This window comes from Aotus nancymaae, unplaced genomic scaffold (assembly GCF_030222135.1).
Source record: "Aotus nancymaae isolate 86718 unplaced genomic scaffold, 86718_ANA_hifiasm-v0.15.2.pri h1tg000072l, whole genome shotgun sequence".
NCBI lineage: Eukaryota > Metazoa > Chordata > Mammalia > Primates > Aotidae > Aotus > Aotus nancymaae.
Window position 1 is genome coordinate 14888382 of NW_026988487.1, and position 23836 is coordinate 14912217.

The window sequence follows — 23836 nt, forward strand, 5'->3', positions numbered from 1 at the left end:
TTGTAAAAAAAAATCCATGGGCTCTTATTTTGTAAATTCCATGGACACCTGGTAGGTGAGTTTGATTTATAGGCTAATGTCTAAAGAAATAATTGTATTGGAGTATGAAAACCTTTCATCTGGGGCAAAGCAGCCACTTTCTCAGCTATTCTAAGAACTGAGTCTCTCCCTAAAGCCAACAATTGACGGTATATATGTGGGGTGGTAGGGAGGGTGGATATAGTGGTGATTCCATTTTGTATTATTGTTTTGAAAGGAGTCTGGCTTTAGGAAGCTCTTGCAGATGCCTTTATTGGCAGTGTCAACCGTTTCTTTTGAGTTGCCATGGCACCGAAAAGCCAAAGTTGAGGGGCTGTTTATTAGTGAATGATTAGGAGCCAAATAAAAAGGAAAGTTCTTCGAGGGAAGGCTGGAGTTGTTTGGGGAGTAGAGTGAGCTGGGTGTTTAAGTATTGGTATAGGGTTAATCCAGATACCTCTTGGCATGATTCATATACAAGCAACAAAGACTAGAACAAACAGGAAGGCTACCTAGGAGCTTCCTAGCATGGTTTCTTCTTCCTAATTGCCTATATCTAAGAGAGATCTGAGTAAGTGACCAGGGGAGAGGTCTGAAGCTAGCAACTGTTCAGCACTGAAAATGTTCTTAAGTATTAATGGTGCCCTGTAGGGACAGGAAGAGTCTTTGGGCTCCTCAGAAAGTGAGGGAACAGCAGGAGCTGCCTGTACCTGAATAAAATTCACCAGGGAGGTGAGTGAGATTTCTGTTTGGGATGAATTCCTGGTGACACAGCCATATGGCTTTTGCTGACTGCCATCCTCCAGACAGTATACTCTTTTTGGGGAGCAGCTAAAGTATATAGAGGATTGTGCTTTCCTCACTGTTATCTTTAATCTCTCCCCCATCATTAGCTGGAACTCTTAAATGAAGACTCAAGGTGCCCCAATCTATCCTTCCAGCCTGAATTCCTGCCCAAGATCGTGGGTCCTCCTTCCCTTTCCCCAAGCCACTTCCCCACATCTCTGATTTTTCTCCCTAGAGTAGGAGGCTCCAGGGGACCACAGCTGACTCTGCCAGGCACAGAGGGTTGAGTCATCCTGCAGGCGTCAGAGCTGTTAGCAACGGCTCTGCTGATCTGTATGCAGCTCCAACTCCCTCTCCAGTTCAGAGTTTTGGAGCCGTCTTGTTCAAAAGTAAAGAACAGAACACAGATGGCTGGTAACAGGATCCCACAGGGGCCTCCTTTCCTACTGAGCCCATCCTGCTAATCCTTTTACAGAAGACAAAATAAATGGTGAGTGGAGAGAAAAAAAAAAAAATATCGGCTTCTGCACTGTTCTGTGGGTCCTGGTGAAAGATCTCTAATAATAACCCCAAGCTACTCACTAAATTTCCCAGGCATATTCTCTCCTTGATCCTTCTTTCTCTTCATCCACTTCATTTCCCTTCCAATCTCCCATTCTCCAACCTAGTTCCCTTTTCTCTGTACTATCTTAGAATCTGATGGAGTATTTTGCCTGAATGCCTTCTATTTGTGCCAACAATTCTAATCCATATGTGTATAGAAAAATCAAAAGTACTGGAAGTTCAGAGTGGCCGATTTTATCAACTTTATCTCTTGGGAGATCCCCATAGTTCCTTCTCTTCTTCTGAGGTAGCACTGTACATTATAAAGAACACAGACTTTAGGTCAGGGCTGAGGCTCACACCTGTAATCCCAGCACTTTTGGAGGCGGAGGCAGGTGGATCACTTGAGGACAGGAGTTTGAGACCAGCCTGGCCAACATAGCGAAACCTCATCTCTATTAAAAATACAAAAAATTAACTGGGCGTGGTGGTACATGCCTGTAATCCCAGCTACTCAGGAGACTGAGGCACAAGAATCTCTTGAGCTCAGGAGGCAGAGGTTGCAGTGAGCTGAGATAGTGCCACCACTCCCCAGCCTGGGTGAAACAGCGAGACCTGAACTCTGTGCTAAAAGATACAGAAACAAATAAATAAAAAGTTAAAAATTCTGCTCTGCCATTTACTAAATGTGTGAGGTTGGGCAATTTACTTAATCTCTCTCAACTCCAGGTACGGCATCTGATGATATTTATACTAGCATCTACTTTGCCATTTGGCTTACGGATTAGATAGAGGTAAAACATACTATCTGGAAAATAATAGGTCCCCAATAAATATTAATTCTCTCTCTTTCCCCCCTGTTGCTATAAGTGCCAGGTCCCTGTTTTCAAGAACTGAAAGAAAAAAAATCTCCCACTGAGAAAGTTAGCATTCATGCTCAATTGCTGCTGATACAATTGAGGAGAGAGTGGGAAGTGTGGGTGAGTTTTGCAAGACTAGAAGTCTTTGTAAAAACTAGAATGTGAATACACTAATGTTGGTTTTCCCCAATTTAGGGATTCTTGGTGAAGAGCGCTGGTTTCCTCATGCTGCTGCTGCAGCACGGTTAATACTAATTTATTTTCCTTAGAAAACAAGATGGTGGCCAGGCCTGGTGGCTCACGCCTGTAATCCCAGCAGTTTGGGAGGCCGAGGCGGGCGGATCACCTGAGGTCAGGAGTTTGAGACCAGTCTGACCAACATGGAGAAACCCCATCTCTACTAAAAAAAATACAAAATTAGCCCAGCATGGTGGCACATGCCTGTAATCCCAGCTACTCATGAGGCTGAGGCAGGAGGATTGTTTGAACCCGGGAGGCAGAGGTTGAGGTGAGCTGAGATCGTGCCATTGAACTCCAGCCTGGGCAACAAAAGCAAAACTCCATTTCAAAAAATAAACAAACAAAAAAACCGAAAACAAGGTGCTGAAGCCGGGCGTACAGTGGCTCACGCCTGTAATCCTAGCACTTTGGGAGGCCGAGGCAGGTGGACTGCCTGAGCTCAAGAGTTCAAAACCAGCCTGGCAACATGGTGAAACCCCATCTCTACTAAGATACAAAAAAATATTAGCCAGCATGGTGATGAGTGCCTGTAATCCCAGCCACTGGGAAGGCCGAGACAGGAGAATCGCTTGAACCTGGGAGGCAGAGGTTGCAGTGAGACAAGATTGTGATATTTGTACTCCAGCCTGGGTGACAGAGTGAGAGACTCCATCTCAAAAATAAAAAATAGGCCGGGCGCGGTGGCTCAAGCCTGTAATCCCAGCACTTTGGGAGGCCGAGGCGGGTGGATCACGAGGTCAAGAGATCGAGACCATCCTGGTCAACATGGTGAAACCCCGTCTCTACTAATACAAAAAATTAGCTGGGCACGGTGGCGCGTGCCTGTAATCCCAGCTACTCAGGAGGCTGAGGCAGGAGAATTGCCTGAACCCAGGAGGCGGAGATTGCGGTGAGCCGAGATCGCGCCATTGCACTCCAGCCTGGGTATCAAGAGCAAAACTCCGTCTCAAAAAAAAAAAATAAATAAATAAATAAATAAATAAAAAATAAAAAAATAAGATGCTGGTTTGCTGATTATGTGGCTTTAGGTAAGTTCTTATCCCTTTCTGGGCTTCACTAGAACAAAAGATCACTTTTCTTCTTCACTCCAGGAAATGAGGAGGATTGGAGGATTGGTTGAAGTCTGTGTAAACTCCAGGAGAAATGTTAAATACAGGATGGTATTATCCTTGGCACCAAGAATCCCGGAAGTGTTTTTGTACAATCAGGTCAAATGCCATTGTTCAGTTTATGTGATTACCAAAGACTCAGCTGACACAGAGTTATGGTTTGACATGGTTCCTTTGTTCCAGATAATAAACATGTGTAATGTCAATTATACTAATGTGTTTTGTTCTAGTCGAAACAAGAAGGAGGCTGATGATGAGGCTGGGACATCATACTTCATTCTCTCTGACCCGGCTCACTCTGACAACACGTTTTTCCTGTCTCTCTTTGTAACTGGTAATTAGGTTCTCAGCTGAGCTGTCAGGAATCTTGACAGGTTTCCCAGGCAGTCACCATATGACAATTTACAACTTTGGGCTTTTCACAACTGGTGTGTTCCCTTCCAGAGAATGAAAGTTTCTCAATCCTATGTTCCTCCTATCATTCAAAGAGTCTGATCTGAGAGAAATGGTAGTGTTCTCAATGCATTATCTAATTCCAAAGCAGACTGTTGGGTCTCTTGGCAGTGATGGGGAAAACCTCTGTATTCATGTGTATCCTGAGCAAAAAGGGCTGCCTCTATGGTGTGATAATGGAGTGAAAGTCATCAAAGCCAGAAGTGGCACGGGAGTATGGGAATTTAACATAGCCTTTCAAAAGGAGAGGAAAAATAGTAAAAATTAGTAGAGTTGTTTTTTCTTTCTTTTCTTTTTAAAAAAAGGGGGGGGGCAGGCGCAGTGGCTAACGCCTATAATCCCAGCAATTTGGGAGGCTGAGGCAGATGGATCACCTGAGGTCAGGAGTTCAAGACCAGCCTGGCCAACATGGCAAAAACCCATCTCTATTAAAAAAATACAAAAATTAGCTGGGTGCAGTGGCGCATACTTGTAATCTCAGCTACTAGGGAGGCTGAGCAGAAGAATGGCTTGAACCCAGGAGACAGAGGTTCCAGTGAGCCAAGGTCACGCCCGTGCACTCCAGCCTGGGTGACAAGAGTGAAACTCTGTCTCAAAACAAAAAAAAAAGAAAGAAAGAAATTTTTAAAATTTTGTAAAGGTGTGATAATGATACTGTGATTATTTTACAATAAAAATCTTTGTTACAGATACATACTGAAGTATATACAGGTGAAATGTTATGATGAGTTACAAGAAGTTTATTTAAAAATACTCCAGAGGCCTGGGTGAGGTGGCTCACACCTGTAATCCCAGCACTTTGGAAGGCTGAGGTGGGGAGATCATCTGAGTTCAGGAGTTCAAGACCAGCCTAGCCAACATGGTGAAACCCTGTCTCCACTAAAAATATAAAGAAAACTTGCCAGGCGTGGTGGCTCACGCCTGTAATACAAGCACTTTGAAGGCCAAGATGGGCGGATCACCTGAGGTCGGGAGTTCAAGACCAGCCTGACCAACATGGTGAAACCCCATCTTAAAAAAAAAAAGAAAGAAAATTGAGCATGCTCTACTACAGATACAAAAAAAATTGGCTGGCATGTAAAATGCAAAAAAAATTAGCACGCCTGTAATCCCAGCTACTCGGGAGGTGGAGGCAGGAAAATTGCTTGAACCTGGGAGTCGGAGATTGCAGTGAGCCTAGATCGTGCCACCATGACCAGCTAATTTTTGTATTTTTAGTAGAGATGGAGTTTCTCCATGTTGGTCAGGCTAATCTCGAACTCCTGACCTCAGGTGATCCGCCCGCCTTGGCACACCAGCCTGGGCAACAGAGTGAGACTCTGTCTCTAAAATAAATAAATAAATAAATAAATAAATAAACAAACAACTCCAGGGAGTGTTGAGTGGGTGTGATGGCTCATGTCTGTAATCCCAACACTTTGGGAGGACAAGGCAGGAAGACTGCTTGAGCTCAGGAGTTCAAGACCAACCAGGAACACATAGTGAGACCCCCGTCTCTATAAAAAAATTTTAAAAATTAGCTGAGCATGGTGTCATGCACCTGTAGTCTTAGCTAATTGGGAGGCTGATGGAGAGGATTGTCTGAGTCCAGGAATTTGAGGCTGCAGTGAGCTATGATTGTGCCACTGCACTCCAGCCTCGGTGATAGAGGGAGACCCTGTCTCTAAAATACAAAAACAAACAAACAAAAAAACTTCAGTGGGGAGAATAAAGGTTTATGGGAGAAGAGGTAAAAGATAATGATAAAGTGTTTATTTCAGTTGAAGCTAGCTAATGGACATGTGGAAGTTTATTATCTATTGCACTCCTTTTGAGTATGTTTGAAATTTTCCATAAAATAATTTAAAAAATCCTAGGGAAAGCCTGAATATCTTTCCACTCCCAAATGTATGAAATAATTAGAAGAGAACATTCTTGCTATAACAATTTCAGGAGAAGAGATCAGGATTGGAAGGAGCATCTTTTTTTTTTTTTTTTTTTTTTTTTTTGAGACGGAGTTTCGCTCATGTTACCCCGGCTGGAGTGCAATGGCACGATCTCGGCTCACCACAACCTCCATCTCCTGGGTTCAGACAATTCTCCTGCCTCAGCCTCCTGAGTAACTGGGATTACAGGCACGCGCCACTATGCCCAGCTAATTTTTTGTATTTTTAGTAGAGACGGGGTTTCACCATGTTGACCAGGATGGTCTTGATCTCTTGACCTCGTGATCCACCCGCTTTGGCCTCCCAAAGTGCTGGGATTACAGGCTTGAGCCACCGCGCCCGGCCTGGAAGGAGCATCTTTTAAGGGGTAAATGAAGGAAGAGGACTCTGCCAGGACAGGAAGATGGAAGAAAATCTGGTTTTAAGTGGTGTTGAAAAACCCAAGGAAAAACACAGTTTCAAGATGGAAGGAGTGTCAATGATGTCAAGTATTGCAGATGACAGGAAGAAAATTATTAAATGACTTCATTGGACATTGCAACCAGGAAGTCAGTCTTGACCTTGGCAAGAGCAATTTCAGTGGAGGTAGGAAGACAGACAACTTGGAATTCCAAGAAGCTTGGCCGTAGACAGGAGACAGAATTTTTCTTTTCTCCCCAAAGAGGAATAAACTAGGTTTTTGTTTGTTTGTTTGTTTTTAGACAGAGTTTCACTCTTGTTGCCCAGGCTGGAGTGCAATGGCGCGATCTTGGCTCACCGCAACCTCTGCCTCCTGGTTTCAGGCAATTCTCCTGCCTCAGCCTCCTGAGTAGCTGGGATTACAGGCACGCGCCACCATGCCCAGCCAATTTTTTGTATTTTTTAGTAGAGACAGGGTTTCACCATGTTGACCAGGATGGTCTTGATCTCTTGACCTTGTGATCCACCCGCCTCGGCCTCCCAAAGTGCTGGGATTACAGGCATGAGCCACCGCACCCGGCCCTATAACATTATATGTACCATTTTATCACCTCCTTTGAGAATCAAAACAAAACAAAACAAGTTTACCATTTTAAGCATTTTTTAAGTATATAGTTCAATGGCATTAAGTATATTCACATTGTTGGTCAATGATCACCACCGTCTATTTCCAGAACTTTTTTCATCTTCCAGAACTGAAACTCTGAGCCCATTAAACAACTCCCCTTTCTCTCATACTGCAGTTCTGGTAAACACCTAACCACCATTCTTTTTTTATTTCTTTTTTTTTTTTAGACAGGGTCTCACTTTATCGCCCAGGCTGGAGTGAAGGTGGCGTGATCTTGGTTCACTGCAACCTCTGCCTCCTGGGTTCAAGCGATTCTCCTGCCTCCTGCCTCCGCCACCTGAGTGGCTGGGATTACAGGAGCATGCCATCACTCTCAGCTAATTTTTTTTTTCCTTTTTGTGGAGAATGGGGTCTTGCTATATTGCTCAGGCAGGTCCCGAAGTTCTGGGCTCAAGGTATCTTCCCGCCTCTGCCTCTCTAAAAGCTGGGATTACAGGGGTGAGCCACCATGCCCAGCCACTCCTGGCAAATTTTTAAATTTTTAGTAGAGATGGGGTTTTGCCATATTGGCCAGGCTGGTCTTGAACTCCTGACTTCAAGTGATCTGCCTTGCCTCAGCCTCCCAAAGTGCTAGGATTACAGACATGAGCCACCATACCTGGACTTCTACTTTCTACGTCTATGAATTCAACCACTTCAGGTACCCCTTATAAGTAGAATCATACAGTATTTATCCTTTTGTGACTCACAAACTTCAGTTAGCATAACATTCAGAGTTCATCTAGGTCGTAGCATGTGTCAGAATTCCCTTTCTTTTTTAAGGCCAAGTAATATTCACCTAACCCGTATTTAACAGGAAAAAATAACATAATGAAACCAATTTGTATTTTGAAACCTTGTAAAAAATGACATTGAATGAAACAATGTTATTCCAGGACCTGTAGTATGTCATTTTGCTGAAAGTTGCAGTTTCCAAGGACGTACTATAGATGACATTGAGAGCTTAGTGCATATATATCACATTTTATTTATCCCCTCCTCTACTGTTGGACACTTGAGGTGCTTCCACCTTTTGGCTATTGTGAATAATGGTGCTGTGAACATGGGTGCACAAGTATCTGTTGAGTCCCTGCTTTCTAGTTTTGGGGGTTGAGTTTTTAATTTTATTTATTTATTTATTTTTTGAGACGGAGTTTCGCTCTTGTTACCCAGGCTGGAGTGCAATGGCGCGATCTCGGCTCACCACAACCTCCGCCTCCTGGGTTCAGGCAATTCTCCTGCCTCAGCCTCCTGAGTAGCTGGGATTACAGGCATGCACCACCATGCCCAGCTAATTTTTTGTATTTTTAGTAGAGACGGGGTTTCACCATGTTGACCAGGATGGTCTCGATCTCTTGACCTCGTGATCCACCCGCCTCAGCCTCCCAAAGTGCTGGGATTACAGGCGTGAGCCACTGCGACCGGCCTTTTATTTTATTATATTGTTTTTGAGACAGGGTCTTGCTCTGTCACCCAGACTGGAGTGCAGTGGCACAATCATGGCTCACTGCATCCTCAACCTACTGGACTCAACTGATCTTCCCACCTCAGCCTTCCTAGTAGCTGGGTTTACAGGTGCACTCCACCACACCTGGCTAATTCTTATATTTTTTGTAGAGATGGGGTTTTGTCATGTTGCCCAGGCTGGTCTCAAACTCCTGGGCTCAAGCAATCCACTAGCCTTGGCCTTCCAGAGTGCTGGGATTATAGGCATGAGCCACTGTGCCTGCCTGTGGGCTTTTAAAACAAACAAACAAAAAAGTAGGCTTGGTGCAGTGGCTCACACCTATAATTCTAGCACTTTGGGAGGCTGAGGTGGGAGGATTGCTTGAGGCCAGGAGACCAATCTGGTCAATATAGCAAGACCATGTCTCTATTTTTTTTTTTTTTTTTTGAGACAGTCTCACTCTGTCACCCAGGCTGGAGTGCAGTGGCATGATCTCAGCTCCCTGCAACCTCTGCCTTCTGGGTTCAAGCAGTTCTCCTGCCTAGCCTCCCAAGTAGCTAGGACTACAGGCACATGCTGCCACATCCCGCTAATTTTTTTTTTTTTTTGTATTTTAGTAGAGATGTGGCTTCACTGTGTTGCCCAGGCTGGTCTCGAACTCCTGAGCTCAGGCAATCCACCTGCCTCGGCCTCCCAAGGTGCTGGGATTATAGACGTGAGTCACTGCCCCTGGCCTTTCTTTTTTGAGACGGAGTCTTGCTCTGTTGCCTATCTCACTCAAACATTTCTACAGAAGGATGCCTGATAGAAGTGTGGTTTTACAGGCTGGAAAATAAAAGCTGATCATGTACAGAGTTGCTTCTTGAGCTCTACATTCTCATATAATGGGATCCATTTTGTGAAAATCTTTTAAAAATGCCAATCCTTTTAAAATGCCTGCACACGGAGGCAGCAGATTCTTCCATTTTAACCCATAAGAATAGATAAATACTGGGCCAAGGTATCCAACAGTTGGTAGAATACAATTCAATATGAGAAAGTCCTGACCTAAAAACCTTTGAGTATCAAGTGTCTATCAGATAAGCAGCTGCAGCAAGCCATTAATAAGTTAAAGCAGCCACCTCAGAGTTCAAAAGAAATCCAGCCCTGAAGAAATAAAGCAGTGGATGGAAAAGCAGTATAGTACAGTGGTGGTTAAAAACATTGACTTTGGGTTGGGCACAGTGGCTCATGCCTGTAATCTCAGCTACTCAGGAGGCAGAGGTATGAGAATTGCTTGAACCTAGGAGGCTGAAGTTGCAGTGAGCTGAGATTGTACCACTTCACTCCAGCCCAAGCAACATGGTGAGACTCCGTCTCAAAAAAAAAAAAAAAGACATTGACTCTGGAGTTCCACCTCCATTGCTTACTAATGTCAGTGTCTACCCTTTTGTGTCATTCTCATAACCAAGCTGAGGATTCCTTTCTTCATCTGTAAAATGGGGTTAAAATTACCTTCTTCAGAGGGTTGCGTGAAGATTAAGTAGGTAAGATTAGGTAACATGTAAGGTGCTTAGCACCATGGCTAGTCCATGGAAATGTGTTTGTTTGGTTTTTTTTTTTGAGATGGAGTTTCGTTTTTGTTGCCCAGGCTGGAGTGCAGTGGCTGGATCTTGGCTTACTGCAACCTCCACCTCCTGGGTTCAAGTGACTCTCCTGCCTCAGCCTCCCGAATAGTTGGGATTACAGGCGCGCACCACCGTGCTCAGCTAATTTTTGTGTTTTTATTTATTTATTTATTTATTTATTTATTTATTTTTTGAGACGGAGTTTCGCTCTTGTTACCCAGGCTGGAGTGCAATGACGCGATCTCGGCTCACCGCAACCTCTGCCTCCTGGGTTCAAGTAATTCTCCTGCCTCAGCCTCCCGAGTAGCTGGGACGACAGGCGCGTGCCACCACACCCAGCTAATTTTTGTATTTTTAGTAGCGATGGAGTTTCACCATGTTGACCAGGATGGTCTCGATCTCTTGACCTTGTGATCCACCTGCCTCGGCCTCCCAAAGTGCTTGGATTTTTTTTTTTTTTTTTTTTTTTTTGAGATGGAGTTTCACTCTTGTTACCCAGGCTACAGTGCAATGGCGCGATCTCGGCTCACCACAACCACCGCCTCCTGGGTTCAGACAATTCTCCTGCCTCAGCCTCCTGAGTAGCTGGGATTACAGGCACACGCCACCATGCCCAGCTAATTTTCTGTATTTTGAGTAGAGACGGGGTTTCACCATGTTGACCAGGATGGTCTCGATCTCTTGACCTCGTGATCCACCCGTCTCAGCCTCCCAAAGTGCTGGGATTATGGGCGTGAGTCACCACGCCTGGCAATTTTTGTGTTTTTAGTAGAGACGGGGGGTTCTCCATGTTGGCCAGGCTGGTCTCGAACTCCCAACCTCAGGTGATCCACCCACCTCGGCCTCCTGAAGTGTTGGGACTACAGGTGTGAGCCACAGTGCCTGACTGGAAAATGTTTTAAAGTGTTAGCTATTACTATATATGTGTAAGGAGGTAAATATTCATCCCACTGCTCTGACATTACCCTCTGGCAGGCATCCCATGATCAGTGCATCACGATTATGATCGTCTGGGACATCTGTGACTGTGGGAAGGGTCGGGCAGCATGTTTGTGGACTGAGAGGTTTTTGGAATGTATCTTCAGGACCAATTGGTGATTTTGTTATGCCCTTTGCTTTGGCTGACATCTACCAGGATTTTAAAAAATCCACATGAATTCTTAATAGATTTCTGCAACACAGTATATGAAACACAAACAGCTAGCAATCAAAACATAAAATAAGTTAATATTTTATTGGCTTAGGATTTTCTTTAGGTTTCCTCTTTGGACTTTTCTTTTTTCTTTTTTTTTTTGAGGTGGAGTTTCGCTCTTGTTACCCATGCTGGAGTGCAATGGCGCGATCTCGGCTCACCGCAACCTCTGCCTCCTGAGTTCAAGCAATTCTCCTACCTCAGCTTCCCGAGTAGCTGGGACTACAGGTGTAAGCCACCATGCCCAGATAATATTTGTATTTTTAGTAGAGACGGGGTTTCACCTTGTTGACCAGGATGGTCTCGATCTCTTGACCTCATGATCCACCCGCCTAGGCCTCCCAAAGTGCTGGGATTATAGGCGTGAGCCACCGTGCCCGGCCTGGACTTTTCTTTACTAAAGAGAAGTAATAGACTAGAAAGAAGTCTTTTGGGGCCAGGTGCAGTGGCTCATGCATGTAATCCCAGGACTTTGGCAAGCTAAGGCAGGAGGATCGCTTACAGCTAGAGTTTGAGACCCACCTGGGCAACATGGCAAGACCCTGTCTCTACAAAAAATAAAAATAAAAATAAAAAAATTAGCTGGGCATGGGGTTGTGTGACTGTAAGTCCCAGCTACTTGGGAGGCTAAAGTTGGAGAATCCCTTGAGCTCAGGAGTTCAAAGCTACAGTGAGCTATGATCCACACTGTACTTCAGCCTGAGTGACAAAGCAAGACCCTGTCTAAAAAAAAAAAAAAGTCTTGTGGTTGAAAGTGACAATTCAAATCAGCTTAAGGGTGGAAAAAAAGACATATATTAGGCCCTGTAACTGAAAAATCAGTGCCGCAGGAGCTTAAAGAGTTTTGTTAAGTATTTTACTCTGTCTCCCCTTTTTCTGTCTCTCCACACACCATACCCAGCTCCCAATCTCTGGGCATTTTTCTCTATAGATTAGGTTTTGTTATAAAGTTGTGTGTCCATATTGGGGTAGGGGGTTCAGCTGGTGAACTGGGGACTTGGGTATTGGCTGCTGCCACCTAGTTTAATACATCCCAACACTGAATGCCGCCATTGATACTGTCTACACACAGGAAATGAACCAGGGAAATTTCTAATATCCGTTTTAATCAAATGCTTCCTTTGGTCAGGCACAGTGGTTCATGCCTGTATTCCTAACCCTTTAGGAAGCCAAGGCGGGCAGATCGTTTGAGGCCAGGAGTTCGAGACAAGCCTGACCAACATGGCAAAACCCCTTCTCTATTAAAAATATGAAAATTAGCTCTGCATGGTGGTGCATCCCTGTAATCCCAACAGTCAGGAGGCTGAGGCATGAGAATTGCTTGAATCTGGGAGACAAATGTTGTGGTGAGCCGAGATCATGCCACTGCTCTCCAGTTTGGGCAATTGAGTGAGACTCTGTCTCAAAAACAAACAAACAAACAAAAAAAACAAATGCTTCCTTTACTGATATGTTGTATTATACTCATTAGAGACAGTGAGTGTCTCAAAGTTCAGGTTTTAGACAACCACTTAAGCTTGCCTGTGGTGACCTTTCCTACATAACCTGCTTTCTCCTACCCACTGCCCAGAAACCCCTGAAGAGGGGACAGAGGTCTGGCCTGGTTATCAGATGGCGCTATGTAAATGGTTATCATGAAACTTGTCCTTTATTTCTCCTCTTCATAAATTTACTCCACACAAAAATGTTAGAATATTGAAAAGTAGAATTTGAAGTCATTTGAGACTTTGTGAGGATGAGCAGATCAGAACTTGGAGGAGCTTATGAACCATAGACATACTTTATAAGCAATTAAAGCAGGCTTCACATAGATCATACAGAGGAAAGCTTGGATCTTGGTAGTTTATTTTATGCAACAGAGGGATCCTGGATGAGGGAGATGGGGTCTGTGTGGGAGGAACTTCTGTAGAAATTCTAGATTTACATCATCCCAGTTTATGACCCCACAGGCAAAGCAAAGCTTCTCTCTCTCACATAGCAGTATATAAAATCTAAATAAACATCTCTGTGTGGTCCAGCTTGGGCTCTGTGTCATGTGCCCTTCCCTGCCCTAGTTGCTTCACCAAGGGGTGAGATATTTTGGTTGCCCATGCTGTGATGGTGCCCACCCATAGCAAGAGGCCCAGAGTGACAGCCCCACAAGAGCTCCGCAGAACAATGGAGAGGAAACTTCTCTAAGAACTATAGAGTACTGGTGTTTTTTTTTTTTGAGACAGGATCTCGCTTTGTCAACCAGGCTTGAGTGCAGTGGCATAAACAGGGTTCACTGCAGCCTCCACCTCCCAGACTCAATGATCCTTCCATCTCAGCCTCCTAGTAGCTGGGACTATAGATGCACACCAGCACACCTGGCTAATTTTTGTAATTTTTGTAATTTTTGTAGAGGCAGATTTTCCCCATGTTGACCACGCTGGTGTCAAACTCTTGAGCTCAAGCAATCCAACCACCTTGGCTTCCCAAAGTCTTGGGATTACAAGTGTGAACCACCACACCTGGCCACGGGGAACTTTTGCCAGACGAGGGAGAAATTCTGGACAGACAAGAACCACAGATGTTCACTACCAGTGGAATAGAACTGTACTGAGGGTACCTGATATGGTTTTCGTGGGGATGCTAGCTAGAGTAGAATATATTAGTACTTGTGGTCAGGTGAAAGAAAGCATCTATCACCTAGATACAATAGAACTTTCATATCCACGCCACTTTTGATCTTCACTATAAGTCTGAGATATGGGTAGAGCATACTCATTTTACAGTATATACTTTTGGGAGTCAAGAGACACAGAGAAGCATAGCAGAAAACACATCGTTTACATGACAGGACCAGGTATAACTCTAGTATGTACATCACTTTGGGAAGCAGGTGACTTCCAGACACTCTTAGAACCTTAGACAATCCTGGCCGGGTGCAGAGGCTCACACCTGTAATCCCAGCACTTTGGGAGGTGGGCGGATCATGAGGTCAAGAGATCAAGACCATCCTGGCCAACATGGTGAAACCCCATCTCTACTAAAAAATGCAAAAATTAGCTGGGCGTGGTGGTGCATGCCTGTAATCCCAGCTACTCAGGAGGCTGAGGCAGGAGAATCACTTGAACCCGGGAGGTGGAGGTTGCAGTGAGCCGAGATCTCACCACCATACACCAGCCTGGTGACAGAGTGAGACTCTGTCTCAAAAAAAAAAGAGAACCTTAGACAATCCTGAAAACATCTAACATGTGTTAAGAATCCAGAAATTCCCATCGGCCAGGCACACAGGGCCAAAGTGACAGCAACTTTCAGAGAACTCTAGCATGTGTGTATATCTTTTCCTAGAGTTCTCGATCACACTAACCTTTGCAATAGCTGTTTTTCCATACACTCCAGGCAAACAGCTTTCATTCACTCACTTTTCTTGATATCTCCCACACCTAACCCAATTTCTGACACATAGCAGAAAATGTTTGCAGAATTATTGAACTGATAGCAAACATTTGTTGAATGTCATTATATACATTATGCTAAGTTTGTGGACATAGATATAAATAAGACAAACATTCATATGCTTGTGGAGATCATAGCCTGGTGGGAAAGGCTAACAAACAGTTCTGTGTGAGGACTATTTGGTTGCAAACAACAGGAACCAGACCCAATGTAGCTTAAGAAACACGGGAATGTTTTGGTACACACATGCTGAAAAGTCCAGGATTAGGATTGACTTCAGACAGTTAGTTCCAGAGCTTCAGTGATCTGGTTTTATCTTAAGAACGTGTTTTCCACCGAATTGCCTTTGTTCTGGGGCTTCAAAGCAAAAGGTAACAACAATTTCAGTCCTTATATTCTCTCAAGGTAATAGAATGTAGTAGTTCTGAGAATTACTTAAACCTGGGAGGCGGAGGTTGCAATGAGCCGAGATCATGACACTTCACTCCAGCCTGGGTGACAGAGTGAGACTCTATCTCAAAACAAAAAACAAAAACAAGAATATAGTGGCTCAGGGTAAAAGCTGAGTTTGACAACTGGCTTTACCACAAACTGGCTATAAGAACTTTGACAACTTGCCAGGGATGGTGGCTCATGTCTGTAATCCCAGCACTTTGGGAGGCTGAGGTGGGCGGATCACCTAAGGGAGGGAGTTCGAGACCAACCTGACCAACATGGAGAAACCTCATCTCTACCCAAAATGCAAAAAATTAGCCGGGTGTGGTGGCACATCCCTGTAATTCCAGCTACTCAGGAGGCTGAGGCAATCCGGTTCAAACCTCTGCCTCCCGGATTGCTTGAACCCGGGAGGCAGAGGTTGTGTGGTAAGCCAAGATCATGCCATTGCACTCCAGCCTGGGCAACAAGAGCAAAACTCCATCTCAAAAAAAAGAACTTTGACAAGTTAATCAAAATTCTCTGTGCCTCAGCTCAGTTCTACTATTTCTTTCTTTTTTTTCTTCTTTCTTTCTTTCTTTCTTTTTTTTTTTGAGACAGAGTCTCACTCTGTTGCCCAGGCTGGAGTGCAATGGCGCGATCTTGGCTCACAGCAACCTCCGCCTCCCGAGTTCACGCGATTCTCCTGCCTCAGCTTCCCGAGTAGCTGGGATTACTGGCATGTACCATCACGCCAGGCTAATTTTTTTTATTTTTTGTAGAGATGGGGTTTCACCATGTTGGTCAGGCTGGTCTCGAACTCCTGACCTCGTGATCTGCCACCTCGGCCTCCCAAAGTGCTGAGATTACAGGCATGAGACACCGTGCCCGGCCAGAACCACGATTTTTTTATGACTGCACTTTAGGTACACTTTTAGGTTCGTGAATAAGTACTGAAGGGGTGTTCCCTAAAAAAAAGAGAAAAATTTCGCCGGACGCGGTGGCTCACGCCTGTAATCCCAGCACTTTGGGAGGCCGAGGCAGGTGGATCACGATGTCAAGAGATCGAGACCATCCTGGTCAACATGGTGAAACCCCATCTCTACTAAAAATACAAAAAAAAAAAAAACTTAGCTGGGCATGGTGGCGCGTGCCTGTAATCCCAGCTACTCAGGAGGCTGAGGCAGGAGAATTGCCTGAACCCAGGAGGCGGAGGTTGCGGTGAGCCGAGATCGCGCCATTGCACTCCAGCCTGGGTAACAGGAACGAAACTCCGTCTCAAAAAAAAAAAAAAAAAAAAAAAAGAAAAGAAAAATTTTTGAGATGAAAGAATATAAACTCTACTTCTTCTCTGCATAGAACTCTTCCGTTTGTTTGCTGCTCTTGTTCCAAAACTTCCCATTACTCAACCTGCTAAACCCACAGTCACTTTTCAAGAAGTTTTATCTCTTTTCTACTATCACCAATATATAGAGTGGCTTAGATCTGTATTTCCAAGTCTTACTGTCATTCCAAAAATTACTATAAACTATTAGAATCTCAAAAACTCAACTACATATTGATTACGCTGCCCAGTGTACCTCTGAATTCCACGGGAGAGGGCGTGGCGAACCAAGTTGTGTAGGAATGGGATATTCCACACTACAGGGCAAACTTATCAGTAGCGGGCGGATGCTTTGGGGGTGGGAAGAGGGAAGGAAAGGCAGTGCAGATAAGCTCTTCTTCTTCAGATCTCCGGGGTGAAATGAGTGCACCTGACGCCCGCGTGGCAATTAGAAGCTCCGCGAACTCAGGGAGGCCATGCTGGACAGAGGCTCGGAACCCCGTGCCACCCAGACGGCTCCGCCCGTAGCAAGCGTTGCGCGCTCCTGTGAGGGCGCGCGCGCATGTAGTCGTGTCTCGCGCAGGGTCGGGCCTGTCAGGCAGGAAATCTCGCGAGATCGGAGACGAGGGATGACGGTCGGGAGGAGGGGAGTGGTGTCGGGGAAGGGGGGGAAACCTGGGCAGCGGTCGGGCTCTGTGGCTTCAGGGCTCGGGCAGAGAGAGGGAGGGTGGCAAAGAGAGTGAGTCGGTGCCGCCGCCTGTCTGAGGAGAGAGGAGGGGTCCCGCTCGCCCTGCGCCCTTCGCGGGCCGAGAGCACTAGGCACTCGCGAACATCTGAGGCCTCCCGGCCCCGGGGGACCCCGCCCCGCCGTCCGCCGGCCGGCCCGCGGCCTCTCTTCCCTTTGTGAGCGCCCCCTTCCCAGGGGTGGTGGTGGTGGCGGAGGGCTGCGCGTGGGCCCGCCCGCCGAGGGGCCGCGGCGGGGGACCGAGAGGGCCTCGGCTGTGTGAGGACAAGAGGCGGCCGAGGCCCGGGCCGGTTCCCCCGAGGCGGCGGCGGCGGCGGCGACGGCTCCCGGCACTTCCCCGCGCCATCTTAACTGAGCCCAAGAGCTGAGGGCGCCTCCTCGACCCCGGTCGTCCCCTCGCCCCCCCCCCGCCCCTTGTTGCAGAGCTTGGGCTTCGCGGCTCGTTGGGGCTCGGGGGGGGGGCGGCGGTCTGTCGCCGGGCCCCCTCCTCCTCCTCACTCCTCGCCCTCCAGGGTAGCAGCTACCGGAGCGCTGCAGGGGGCTGCGCCTGCCTGCTCCGCCCCGGACCTGTCGGCGAAAGGGTAAGGGCACCTCTGCTTTGGGAAAGGGAGATATGGAGGGGGGCGGGGAAATTCGGCCCACTGGGGCCTGTGTGTGGAAGAAGGGATGTGGGGGTGGGGTGGGGGAGGGAGACAAGGAGGGTCTGTGATTCTGTGGGTGGGGTGAAGAGACTGGTGAGCTGGGCGCCCTCCTGTTTAAGGGGCGAGAGCAATTCCATTCCTTTTTCCTGAGGGTCACCGGAAGGGGTGGTGGAAGGGGATGTTTCGAGGAAGGTGTGGCCCTCACTGGGAGACTGGGTTGATGTGCACCCCGGTTTAAAGGCACGAGGTCCCTTTCCCTTCTGGTCCTTCTGCTCCTCCCGCTCCTTCTCCTTTGTAGTGTGTATGGATTCTTGGGAAGGGAGACTGCTCTGGGTGGCTTGCTGGGTGGATTCCACCCCCCAGCACAGGAAATCTATACCCCTCTTCTGTAGGGGTGATGGAAGCGTTTCTCTCCCCCTACCCTTCCCCCTTCCTCATCCTCTAGTCTACTGCAATGCTGCAGAAGTCCAAGGCAGTTTCTTCATACACAGACCCATGTATACACAGAAGGGAGGGGGAGCTGGAGAGGGAAGTAATGGCGCTTCCCTTGCAAAGGTTACTCTTTTTCCTTTGGTTTTAAATTCATGACAGTACCGTTTTAATACTCTTTCCCTGACATGTGTCCATGGGAAGTGTATCTGTATCTATTCCTGGTGTTATTGTTGAGGGGACATGGCCTTTCGAGAGGGACCCCGCTCATGTTAGAACAGTTTTGATGTCTTTTTGAGAGATGTGTGGATTGACATTTTTTTGTGAGCAGGTTGGCTTTTCGTTAGAATTCAAATAAAATAATTTTGTACCTCCTCATCCTCATTTCCCTTCTTTTTTTCTATGACTTTTATAGTTCCTCAAGAATTACTGGCCGGGCGCAGTGGCTCACGCCTGTAATCCCAGCACTTTGGGAGGCTGAGGTGGGTGGATCACGAGGTCAGGAGATTGAGACCATCCTGGCTAACTCGGTGAAACCCCGTCTCTACTAAAAATACAAAGAATTTAGCCGGGCGTGGTGGCACTCGCCTGTAGTCCCAGCTACTCGGGAGGCTGAGGCAGGAGAATTGCTTGTATCTGGGAGTTGGAGGTTGCAGTGAGCCAAGATCGTGCCATTGCACTCCAGCCTGGGCAACAGAGTGAGACTCCGTCTCAAAAAAAAAAAATTATTAACGATTGTTAACATACAGACAGGCTGTCTGATGAACATTTCTCCCTAAGCTGTGAATTTTTAGGGTTAATACTGTTTTGTATAATATTGAAATTGGAATTTTCTGAAAATGGTTAGGTTACAAACCTTTCTGTAGCTGATGCTTTGTTTTTATTAATCTGCCTAATTATTCTGTAATCTATTTTCTGTAGTCAGTCATTTTTTTCACTTCTTTTGCTTCCTATCGTATTTGTCTGAAGACAATCTTATCTGGTTTACAGTACTACTTGTTGGTTTTGTCCTTAGTTGACTAGAAATAAATAAAAATTTAATCATTCTGGAAATGTGCTGCCAAGTGCTTTTTGTGACCAAAGAGTAGTTTTCAAGTCTCCATGTACTGATGATACATTTTTTTTTCTTTTTAAGTGTTTAGAAAATACTGGTGACGTGATTTCAAAATGTTCCACATATGACTATTAATAGAATTAAATAATTGTTTTCACAAAGTGAGGAAGAAGATTAAAATATGTACAGATAATGGGTTGTCTTTTGTGTATTTAGTGTTTTAAGCTCTACTTAGTTACTTGTTTTTAAATACCTCCAAATGCCATGTACATTTTATGTTGTCATTAAATGTTGTCCAGTAGAGCTTTTTTGATGTGTTTGTTACATTCTGAAACCTGTTTTAAGATAGGGATATAAAGATGTTAGTAGCAGCGCTAGGTACTAACTTAGTTTCTGTCATTTTATATCATGATTTTGATGTAGGAGACATGGTATGTTAAATACATTTTTTAATGTTTTTTTCTCAGAAGATGGAATTCTCTTTGCTTTATTCCCTTTTAATGGTCATCTCAATTCATTGAACTGAAATAACACTATTCATTTGAGTATTTATTTCATGGGACAAAGCTGCATGTTGTTGATACGTAGAGTTTTCTCCTTTATGGCAAATTAAGCCAGGAAATCTAATTCTCCATTATTATGGCTTGTTGATAATTGATTCATATATACTAGCATGTGTCGATCCAAGTGTACTGCTCAGTAGAGTGACTGCTTTTACCTTGGTAAGTTGTAGGCAGAGCAGATTTATCAGTAAAGGCTACAAAACTTAAAGGATTTACATAGGGTATAGGTTAACTATTTACTTGCTTTGTTTCATCATGCTATAACTAAGGAGTACTCTAAGACAATTGAAAAAAAAAAAAACTTCTTTCATAGCTGGTAGAAATGTTGCCTAAAAGTGGAAAAGTATGTTCATGATCAATTAGATAAATACATTATTAAGGAAAAATTGCCTGAGGGTTATTTCAGATGACCTCTGATGCCGCAGAAAGAAAATGCTGAGAGCTAATAGTCTGAGTTGATTCCAGATTAGTATGGCACTTTATGTTTCTAAATAGTTCATCTACAAAATGGCAGTGTACATCACTTCCTGTTCTTTCACAACTGGCTCTTTCACTGGATTCTCTTTTAATGACTTAATTTTTGGCATTCCGATATCTGATTTGTTAATTTGGTTATAATTCTCATGTTTTAAAGGTGGAAGAATTTCTGAGAATCAGCTGGATTTAAAGTCTTTTAGTTTAAGATTATTTTGATGGTAACAAAACATTGCTTCCAAACTAAAGGATAATATTGCAAATGAATTTAAACTCTGAGAGGTTTTAAAGAAATACAGCAGTGTACAGGATTAAAAATATGAGTGCACTAAATAGAAAAGAATTATCTTATTTTTTATAATGTTGATTTTGGGGAAAGTGTGGATATGGCACATTATTGAATGGATGTTGATATAAAATAAACTTTCTGTGTAACAAGGTATATGCATGACATTTGGTCTCATGTTATGATGCCATTTTAACAATAAGGAAGGAGCTTATTAGTTACAGGATACTAGAAAGACTGGATGCTCATAACTAACCGTAAGAGTATGGTTTATATTAAGAATTTGCCAGTTCTTAGTAGACATGAATATGTAGTAAATCCAGAAATTATCTAGGGGTCAGTTGTTGGCATTGAAATTAGAGTTAAGATTAATCTGTCTTTCATGTCTTTCACCTGGAAATAATTCTGGGTTTTGCATTTGGCTTATTTGTATATTAAAATCACTTAATTTTTCATTTGTATCTCTGTTTCATTATCAGTAATTTCTATTACTTATAACAATTAATGGTACTCATGCAAATTTAATCTTTTAGAAATTAGGAACATTTTTGGTATATGTTAGTTGAGGGCTGCTGTTTGGATGAGGATCATATGTGAACGAATCCCTTCAAAAAAGTATTATTTCTGGGCTGGGCAAAGTGGCTCACACCTGTAATCCCAGCACTTTGGGAGGCTGAGGTGGGAGGATTGCTTGAGGCCAGGAGTTCAAGAGCAGCCTGGGCAGCACAGTATGACCCTATCTCTACAAAAAATTTTTATTTAATTAGCAGGGACTAGGTATGGTGGTTTTTGTCTATTATACCAGCACGCTGGGGCGCTGAGGCAGGGGATTACTTGAACCTAGGAGTTTGAGGCCAGCCTAGGCAACATAGTGAGAATATTAATGGGGCATGAAAAATGAAAATATTAGTGGGGCATGATGGTGCATGCTTGTTCTAGCTACCTGGGAGGCTGAGGTGGGAGGATTGCTTGAGCCCAGAAGATGGAAGCTGCAGTGAGTTGTGATCATGCCACTGCAGTCTAGCCTGGCAACAGAGTGAGACTGTCTAAAAACAAAGCAAAAGCCCATGTTGTGGCTCACACCTGTAATTCCAGCACTTTGAAAGGCCAAGGTGGGTGGATCACCTGAGGTCAAGAATTTGAAACAAGCCTGGCCAACATGGTGAAACCCCATCTCTAACAAAAATAAAACAAATTAGTTTGGCGTGGTGGTGGGTGCCTGTAATTCCAGTTACTGGAGAGGTTGAGGCAGGAGAATTGCTTGAACCCAGGAGGTGGGGGTTATAGTGAGCTTATATCTCGAGACTGCCCTACTACAGCCTGGAGTGGCCCCTGTCCTACAGAGCAAGACTCTGTCTCAAAACAAAACGAAACAAATTAAAAAGTATTATTTTTCTAGTAAAGTTTTGCATAAGATTGAGATGTTCATTAAGCAGAGTGCCAACATATGCTTATCTGCCTTTAGGTGTGTGTGCTTTTTTTTTTTTTTTTTTTTAATTTGAGACAGAATTTTTGCTCTGTCATCCAGGTTGGAGTGCAATAGGGCAATCACATCTCATTGCAGCCTCAGCCTCTTGGGTTCAAGTGCTCCTCCCACGTCAGCTCCCCAAGAAGATTGCACTTACAGGTGCATGCCACCATGTTTGGCTAATTTATTATTTTTTTTGGTAGAGATGGGGTTTTGCCGTCTTGCCCAGGCTGATCTTGAATTCCTCAGCTCCAGCGATCTGCCTGCTTTGGCCTCCCAAAGTGGTGGGATTACATACATGAGCCACTGCACCTGGCCTGATTTCTATACTTATTATTAATGGCTGGATTTTAAAAATTATTCTTCAGGTTTTCCTGTTATAAAATGTGAGAGGATACAACCTATATTAGTTCATTCCATTATATTCTATTGTCAAGTTGAAGTATTTTAGTTTTTAATAATACAAATTGATGTTTAATTTAATTAAAGATGTCTCATACCTTCTAAAAATCTATGTGAATTAAAAAGTTGTGTGGAGTGACTAGCAACAGTTATTTTCCCTTGGGATATTTCTGTCATCATTTGGTAACAGTTATTTCTGTATCAGTCTATTTTGTTTGTGCCAGAAGGAGACTTTTTATTCTAAAATACAGTCTAAGGCTGTACCTTCTTGATAACAAAATGAAGTAGCCTATAAAAGTTGGAAGAGTGTTTAAAATGTTAAGTACCTGGCATGTAAATAAAGTAAGTAAAAGTACAAATTGTTAAGTACCTTGCATAATAGATATATTACAGCCTGCTAAAAGTGCCAGTGACAGTTATGCTGTAGGTTATTATTTAAATATAACTACATTTAATTACCTTCTGACTTATCTTTAAAGCTGAGAAGGAACTAATTTTTCCTTCTGATAAAATTATTCCATCAAATAGTTTTATGCAGGTTTAGAAGTAGATGAATTACTACAACATTTAGAAAGGTATTCAAAGTTTAGTTTCTGAGAAATAATAATCAAATAATAGGATGGAACAAAACTTTCTGGTTTGCAGCTACCAATACACTTACTATATATTAATGTCAGCCTGGCGTGGTGGCTCATGCCTGTAATCCTAGCACTTTGGGAGACCCAGGCAGGTGGATCACTTGAGGTCAGGAGTTCGAGACCAGCCTGGCCAGCGTGGCAGAACTCTGTCTCTACTAAAAATACAAAAAATTAGCCGTGTATAGTGGTGTGTACCTGTAATCCCAGCTACTTAGAAGGCTGAGGCAAGAGAATCGCTGGAACCTGGGAGGTGGAGGTTGCAGTGAGCCGAGATTGCACCACTGCGTTCTATCCAGTGCAACAGAGCAAAACTCTGTCTCAAAAAAAAAAAAAAAAAAGGCTGGGTGCGGTGGCTCATGCCTGTAATCTCGGCACTTTGGGAGGCCAAGTTGGGTGGATCAGCTAAAGTCAAGAGTTTGAGACCAGCCTGGCCAAAATGGCAAAATCCCGTCTCTACTAAATATATAGTAATTAACTGGGCATGGTGGCACACGTCTGTAGTCCCAGCTACTCGAAAGGCTGAGGCAGGGGAATCGTTTGAACCTGGGAGGCGGAGGTTGCAGTGAGCTGAGATCCTGCCACCGCACTCCAGCCTAGGTGACAGAGTGAGACTTAGACTAAAAAAAAAAAGGCTCAGTGCAGTGACTCACGCCTGTAATCCCAGCACTTTGGGAGGCTGAGGCAGGTGGATCATGAGGTCAGGAGTTTGAGACCAGCCTGGCCAGCATG

General features: G+C 44.4%; 1 protein-coding gene across 1 annotated transcript in view; it reads left to right on the plus strand.

The window, feature by feature from the left end:
• The first annotated feature begins 17625 nt into the window (after nt 1-17625).
• The window catches only part of TAOK1 (TAO kinase 1), a 180113-nt gene continuing 173902 nt past the window's right edge, over nt 17626-23836 (plus strand). The window contains exon 1 of the mRNA XM_012449312.3: nt 17626-17733. The gene's annotated coding sequence lies outside the window, so the exon portion shown is untranslated. The remainder of the gene's footprint in view (nt 17734-23836) is intronic.